Below are 9,222 nucleotides of genomic sequence, written 5' to 3' on the forward strand. Positions count from 1 at the left end.
ATCTGTGGTCCGACAGTTGGGGACCCCAAGAGTGAAACATTTACAAAGGGAAAGTACATTGATGACTAAATATCAATTAAATATAACATTTCATCCTTTGTTTTCTTTATTCAAATTTCGGACAGAACTTATGGGATGACCTGATAGATATGACTTGTCCAGGCCATGTCTAACTTTATAATCACCACCTGATAGAATTTGCCAAATTCTTTTAAAACCAAGTTTTGTGGTATCATGGCCCATTCGAGTAGGGAGTTCTTGTTGAGTGAGTTGTATTCTGGTATAGGTGGCTTATCTGGTATCACTTGAAGAAATTTGTCCAGATTCCGTTTAAAGAAGATGGGACCCCTTTCCTCTTTGATCTGTTTTAGGACAATGTTAAATAGGGCAGGGCCTGTTGAGGAAAAGAAATTGTGTTGCAGGGTATTTATGTGTTGTGATCCTGAATTGGGTAGGGGACGCATGGCCCGTGGTCCTAGCCTTGGATGAATTCTGAAACTAATGTTTGGGCAATGCTGGTGGTATATTCTCCACATCGTGCAAATGATGTATCGCTCACGGCGGCGCTGGAGTCAATCAAGTTTTAATGCTTTAAGGCGGTCCCAATAATTGAGATCAGTCATGCCCTTAATTCTTTTCGTGAATGCCTTCTGGGGTGATTCAATTTGCGAAATGTTTTGTTTTGCGTAGGGAGACCACATGGGGCAGTAGTATTCGAGTCAATATATATATATATATATATATATATATTGTATAGAGGGCATTAATACACATAAATGCCTCACACTAAGAGGGACAAAGTCATTACTACCAAAATTACACTAATCATACCTAAATGCAGTTCTTCAAAGCAAGACATTTAAAAAATGAATTTAGTTCTGTATCACCGTGATTTCACATTTAAATTACGTCTTATGATCCTCAGCAGAACTGATTCTGAACACATCATAAATAAACCACCAACCTTACCTAGCGAAGACGAACAGACATCTATTCACTCCGGCCAAGCACATGGAATGTTTATAAATCATATATTCGGTAAATGGCGGGCTTTTTCGAACTGCATGTCGGATAGGAAAAGTATTTCGGAATAAATTTAACAATTAAGGATAACTTCTTAATAAGGGATCTTAACAAGAAATTATCAGGTAGTTGATAATTTCTTGTTAAGATCCCTTATTAAGAAGTTATCCTTAATTGTTAAATTATATATATATATATATATATATATATAATATATATATATATATAATATATATATATATAATTTATATTAATGTTTTTTTTGATGACTACTGTATTCTTATCTTAAATGTATTGAATTTTATACTGTATATATGTATGTTATTATGGTTGTAGTTTTGATAATTAAATTAGTCAACATTCTAATATCCTAAAGCTGATAAACCAACTAATGTGTTTATCCATTTTTTATTTGTAATATATATATATATATATATCATGGGGCCGATCGAGTAAACCTATCAATAATGAACCTATAATGACTACTGGAAACAGTCGTAAGTCATACAACTCCAATAACGAAAAATATGTAATGACCATTATTTATGTCTTGTCTTCTAATTACGTATATACATAAGTATATTATATGTATTATATGTAATATATATTACATATATCATATTACAAATATTATATTACATATATATCATATTTATTATATATATATTGTTAATATATGTTATATTTTATTTAATTATATACTTATACATACACACACATACCTATACACACATACACACATATAACGTAAGTGGTGGTGTTAGGAATAAGTTAATACTATAATAATTCACGATTAGTTCTTCAATTCCGTTGAGGTTGAGATAAAAATCTTGACGACATTGATTGACTCGGTATTATCGGCTTCACAGCTTCACACTGTAAAACGGAAGGCAAGCTTCATCTCACAACGGGTCCTTTGGGGCCAACAAGAGACAGGCTATCATTTTCCTTCCTATTTATTTACTATCTACATCTCTATATGGTTATAAGTGTTACAGTGTCAGAGTGAAATTTTTATATCTAGTCACGGAGCCATAAATATTTCTGAAGTTTAATGTTTGTGAGACTGTCACTCCTGTTATTAAAATTATATCTATCCTGCCGACCCTACGTCGGAGTTTCTATGTAGTTGCACGTCCTGCTAAAAACAACAGTCAAATTTCATTATATTACGCTCTACTGTATTTAAAAAGAGAAGGGGATATGTCATATCATAGTCGTTGATACATCATATTTGAATAAAAAGTGTGGATGTGTGGCCAAGAAACATTCTTCCACACCATCTGGTCTTGGGTTCAGTCCTACAGTGCGGCACTTTGGGCATGCATCTTCTGCTATAGCTCCGAACTGACGAAAACCTTGAGTGTTGATTTGGTTGACGGAAACTGAACGACGTACGCCGTCTCTCTCTCTATATATGTAGATTTATCTATCTATCTATCTATCTATCTATCTATCTATCTATCTATCTATCTATCTATCTATCTATCTATCTATCTAGCTATCTATCTATCTTATCTATCTATCTATCTATCTATCTATCTATCTATCTATCTATCTTATCTATCTATCTATCTATCTATCTATCTATCTATCTACATGCATACATGCACGCATATATACACCCACACACCCACACTCATACATTTATATATATATATATATATATATATATATACACACATCTATCCCCATATATATCTATAGATGCATACGCACACACACACACACATGAATATATATGTGTGTATGCGTGTTTGACTGTGTTTATGCAGTATTTGTTCGAGTAAACTCTTGTGGAGGCGAGCAAGCATAAACTGGGATTAAAAACAGCAAAAACCGTGAATGCATCTGCGTCCCGCGGTCACTGATCTGTTAGGAATAGCAGGCAAATTTCCCATTTCTTTATTGCGCACAAGGGGCTAAACATAGAGGGGACAGACAAAGGGATTAAGTCGATTACATCGACTTCAGTGCATAACTGGTACTTTATTTATCGATCCCGAAAGGATGAAAGGCTAAGTCGACCTCGGCGGAATTTGAACTCAGAACGTAGCGGCAGACAAAATACCTATTTCTTTACTACCCACAAGGGGCTAAACACAGAGGGGACAATCAAGGACAGACAAACGGATCAAGTCGATTATATCGACCCTAGTGCGTAACTAGTACTTAATTTATCGACCCCGAAAGGATGGAAGGCAAAGTCGATCTCGGCGAAATTTGAACTCAGAACGTAATGGCAGACGAAATACAGCTACGCATTTCGCCCGGCGTGCTAACGTGTCTGCCTGCTCGCCGCCTTTATAGCAGGCAAATTTCCGTAAAAGCGCATCCTGCCGTCCGAAGAAGAATAACAGGAATGGCATATTTGATAATATAGTTCTAGATATACACAAAGATGGGATGCCCGAATGCTTTTTATCATAGGCATCAGTGATGAAGCGCACTTGCGTGTGTTTTTGGGTGGGGTTTAAACACCACCGCCATTCTTGTGATGACCTGAGTGCGGTTTTCGGTAAGAAATACGTTTGAAAATCATTACACTGGAATATTGGAATACATTTTTGGTGATTTCATTTATTTAAAGCCTATTCCCCCCACCACTAACTACGACATTTAGAAACGTCTATTTATACCATTTACATTTCTCTATCTATATTTATAATTACATGTTTAAAGAAACAACCATTCTTTTTAAGATTTAGAAACGAAAATAAATTTCCAGCAAAAATTGATAAAATAAATGTAACGGTGGCGGTGCTTGTTCAGATACTCCGCTTTTCTTTTTATTATATTTTATATTCAGAGATTTTATAAATAATTATTTAAAAAAAAATAACAGGTTTAGTCATATGAAAATTATTTTAAAATACGTTACAGTTAGCAGTTAACGTCAATGCAGCCATCAAATAAATGGAAAAAATAGTTTCTTCTACTTTGGTGCATCTAGAAAGCCTATCTTAACACCGATTCTTATATATTTATATCTATTATATGACTTTTATCTATTTATATATACTATTATATTTATATATGTCGGATTTTATATCCGTTCTGTAGATATAAATGAATATATGAATATATGTATGTATTTGATTTTGTGTGTGAATCTTAGTAATGTACCTTTAGTTCCTGCTATCATTGCTTCCGCTCAAATTAAGACGTACATACATATACACATACATACATACATACATACGGTAGTATCTGATTTGAGGGAGGATTAGCTGTGCCTGCGTTGAGGTTTACCCGTTGGTTCGAAAATCCTGGGAGTTAATATATATCTCTTACCTTTTCGTTTATGTGTTTCAGTCATTAGATTGCGGTCATACTGGAGTACCGATTCGAAGAATTTTTAGTCGAATGAATCGACCCCAGTACTTATTATTTATTTTCTTTTGAAGTTCGATACTTATTCTATCAGTCTCGTTTGCTGAGCCGCTAAGTTACGAAGAGGTAAACACACCAACGCCGGTTGTCAAGAGTGGTGGGGGATTGGCAGACGGTCATATCGTCATTTAAAATATGTTTTAGTTAAATATTGTTATTGTTGTTGTTGAATAAAATTTATTGGAAAAAAAAAGCCGCAATACATACATACATACATACATACATACATACATACATACATACATACATACACACACACATACATACATACATACATATACATACATACATACATACATACATGAAACGGCCTGTAGATGAAAAATTTTGTAATTTTTGTATTTTTATATTTTTTCTGTATTTTTTCTGGAATTTTAATACGTCATTTTAATATATCCGTTTTATGTTTTATTATCCCAAATTTTAAATTTACCAATGTAACACTGATTCTTATATATTTATATATATTATATGACTTTTATCTATTTATATATATTATCATATTTATATATGTCGGATTTTATATCCGTTCTGTAGATATAAATGAATATATGAATATATGTATTTGATTTTGTGTCTGAATCTTAGTAAGGTACCTTTAGTTCCTGCTATCATTGCCTCCACTCATATACATACAAACATACATACATACATACATACATACATACATACATACATATATATATATGTATATATATATGTATATATATATATATATATATATATATATATATATATATATATATATGTATATATATAATAGATAAATGCGTCCTTTTAAAGCCTAGCCAGGCTCATGGGCCCGGTTTCCCGGTTTCGATGGTGTATGTGTTCAGCAGCTGGATGGGACGCCGGTCCATCGCAGCGTTACTCATTTTTGCCAGCTGAGTGGACTGGAGCAACGTGAAATGAAGTGTTTTGCTCAAGAACACGCGTCGCCCGGTCCAGGAATCGAAACCACAATCTTACGATCATTATGTTGACACGCTAACCACTAAACCACGCGCCTCCACACACACACACACACATCTCTCTCTCTGTCTCTCTCTGTCTCTGTCTCTGTCTCTCTCTCTCTCTCTCTCTCTCTCTCTATCTATCTATCTATCATGTAATGATAATAAAAAGTAAAGACAAAAGAATGAGGTCTCGATATTAGAGAAATAGGGGATTATTTATATATGTTATAATTTAGAACAAATAGTAAAAGGTTGTCATTATAGTACTCGGAGTTTCGAATGTCGGAGCGAAGAGCTACGATGCATTCTCGTCGGCTATTAATGTGTGTGTTTGTGTGTGTGTGTGCGACTGCCTGCTATTTTATGTCATCTATATCTAACCGCCAGTGCAACCGCTGCCGCCGCCGCCGCCGCCACCGCCGCCGCCGCCACCGCCGCCGCCGCCACCGCCGCCGCCGCCACCACGACCATCACCACAACCCTCCACAACCCTCCGCCAACTCCGTTCTGCAGCTATCACTGCCGCTGTCACGCAACCCCTCATTCCCCCCCCCCCCCCCCGCCGCCGCCGCACGGCTCCCCACTCCACCCACCTCACCCCACCCCACCCCGCCCCAAACTCTTCCCACCACAGCCAACGTAAATGAATAATACAGTCAGTAAAGCTGCACAAGTTGCTGAACATCGATCTCACCTGTTTGATAATGGCAGAACATGTAAAGGTCATGACCCTGTACACGCACCCCCCCTCCTATTCCTCCTCATACTCTCCTTTCTTCTATATTCTCCCTCGAAAAGTGCAGTCTAGTATTATGCAGCGTGTAGAGTAGTCGCGTTTTACCGTTGTTGTTATTTGGTATCGAATCGTACCCGATTCTCTTTTACTCTTTTACTCTTTTACTTGTTTCAGTCATTTGACTGCGGCCATACTGGAGCACCGCCTTTAGTCGAGCAAATCAACTCAGGACTTATTTCTTGGATGCCTAGTACTTATTCTATCAGTCTCTTTTGCCGAACCGCTAAGTTACGGGGACGTAAACACACCAGAACCGGTTGTCTTGCGATAATGGGGGGGGGGGGGCAAGCACAGGCACAAACACACACACACACACACACACACACACACATACATATATGCGACGGGCTTATTTCAGTTTCCGTCGACTAAATCAAGTCTTTGGTCGGCCCGAGGCTATAGTAGAAGACACTTGCCCAGGGTGCAACGCAGTGGGACAGAACCCGGAACCATGTGGTTGGTAAGCAAGCTACTTACCACACAGCCACTCCTGCGATTAAACAGAATAATGATACAATTCTGTATCGTCATTTTCCTTCTAAAGAAATGGGCTAAAGAAGTTCGTGTGTGATTTCATGGGAGATTTAGCTGTAATTTCTAGCAAGCTAGGTGGTTTTTTAGAGGTTCTCTTGTTGGCTGAACAAAATGTTACGTAGGTCTTACGATAGCAATAAAGTGCAATCCCGTATAACGTAACGTATTTTTTAACAGTGTATCTCGAAGCACATAAAGCTATAAGTAATCCTTTTTATTGTAAGCAAAATGCCGAAATTTTCGTGAGGTGGGGCTATTCGACTCCTGTCAACCTTAGTATTCAGATTATACTTATTTTATTGACTCCAACAGGATAAAAGGCAAAATATGTCTCTACGGGGTTCGAACTCAGAACGTAAAAGCAGATGAAATACCGCTAAGCATGTTGCTCGGCGTGTAAACAATTTTGCCGGATCGCCGCCTTACATAAAGCTATAAATAATAAATCTGTAGACATTGGGGGGGAAAACCCTTTTGAATAAAAAAAAAAGTGGAAGGCTGTCGGAAATAACTCTATGAGATCATCTGAAAATATTGTTTTCAAATTTCGGTACAAGGCCAGCAATTTCGGGTGAGGCATTAAGTCGATTACCACGACCCTAGATTTCAACTGATACTTATTTTATCGACCCCCGAAAGGATGAAAGGCAAAGTCGACATCGGCGGATTTTGAACTCAGAACGTAGCGGCAGACGAAATACCTATTTCTTTACTACCCACAAGGGGCTAAACACAGAGGAGACAAACAAGGCCATACAAACGGATTAAGTCTTATATACCGACCCCAGTGCGTAACTGGTACTTATTTAATCGACCCCGAAAGGATGAAAGGCAAAGTCGACCTCGGTGGAATTTGAACTCAGAATGTAGCGGCAAACGAAATACCGCTAAGAATTTCGCCCGGCGTGCTAACGATTCTGACAGCTCGCCGCCTTATCATCTAGAAATATTAATTGCACCAAGTTGATTCTTTATCGCGGTCGGATTTTTACCAGTTCCTCTCTTAATCACTGTTTCAACATCGAGTCGAAACTTTCAGCCCGTATAAACATTTATGTAAAGAAATGCAACGCAGTGTGGTACATGTAGTCTCGTTTATCCCCGATTCATTTATCATTGATCCGGGATAATGCGGTACACTCAATTGTGAACCGTGTCACGATTATCATAGATTGGTCTATGATAACACAGATCGGCGTTTACGCTCAATAGTGAAACATGTCACGCTTATCACGGATTGATGTGTGATATATGTACATTGGGTGGGATCAAAAGGTTTCAGTATTAGTTCTGCAGCGCCAACGGATGACAGCACACGGTTGCACGGTTGCATGTGCAGTGAGAGCTAGCAGTGGCCTTTATGAAGCAGTGTGCCAAGTGACATCGCTGTTTACTTCACACGTTGTGAAATTTGTGTTTTTGTGATCACAGGTATGCTGTAATCTGCGATTTTGTCATGTACAAACTTAGTTTGATTTGAAAACCCCACTAGAATGGGAGAAAGCGCCAATGATCTAAGTGATATGATATATATATATATATTATATATATATATATATATATATATATATATATATATAAATGTAATATATAAATAAATATCTGTAAATATAAACCATCCGATCTTCTGAGTACCTCATTTCTTCTAATATATATATTAGAGAAGCCAAGGACGAGTATATATCCACGAGGCGATGGTAAGGAAGCCTCCAGTCTATATGCTATAAATTTTCAAAATCTACCGCAATCGCGCGGTCTTCTCAGCAGCAAATATAAACTGCTGATTTAATTTCAAAATTAGCCAAAAAATCATTAATTAATAAATAGAAGGGTAGCAAAAAATTCTCCGCTACCAGCGGTCCAGCGAGAGAGAAAAGATAGTCAAAGACTATATAATATACATTCAAAAATATAAGGAATATATATATAACTGAAAAAAGGAGGCTATTGTAGTTCGCTTGAAGCATTGTGTATTGTTTGTAAAGAATAAAAAGTTTTGAATGGTACAGCAATGCATTATAATACAGACAATGGGCTATATACCTGTTGTAATTTAGTCATCCATAGTCTGATATATTTCGCAATAATATTCCTTCTTCAGATATTCTTAGATCGAGTCGCTGCTATAATCGGTTTCCTAACGGCTTTTATTCCGAAATATCATATCCGACTATGGATGACTAAATTAGAACAGGTATATAGTCCATTGTCTGTATTATAGAGCATTGTTGTACGATTCAAAACTATTTATTATTTACAAACTGAAAAAAGATTAGGAGATCTATAAAAATCAAAATTTTATATAAAAAAAGATGGAGGTGGAAATAGCACAGAAATAAATCTCAGACATTTCAGTTTAAGGAGTAATTTAATAAAAAGGATTTTAAAAATTATATTAAGGAAATATTACCAGTTTGGATGAATCTCATCTTATCAAATAGCAGTAAGAATTTATAAAAATTTGAAGTAAAAACAGTTTATCTTCTGTCTGGGGGTCAAGAACATGCCTGACCCCGAGAC

This window comes from Octopus sinensis, linkage group LG7, assembly GCF_006345805.1.
Source record: "Octopus sinensis linkage group LG7, ASM634580v1, whole genome shotgun sequence".
Lineage (NCBI taxonomy): Eukaryota > Metazoa > Mollusca > Cephalopoda > Octopoda > Octopodidae > Octopus > Octopus sinensis.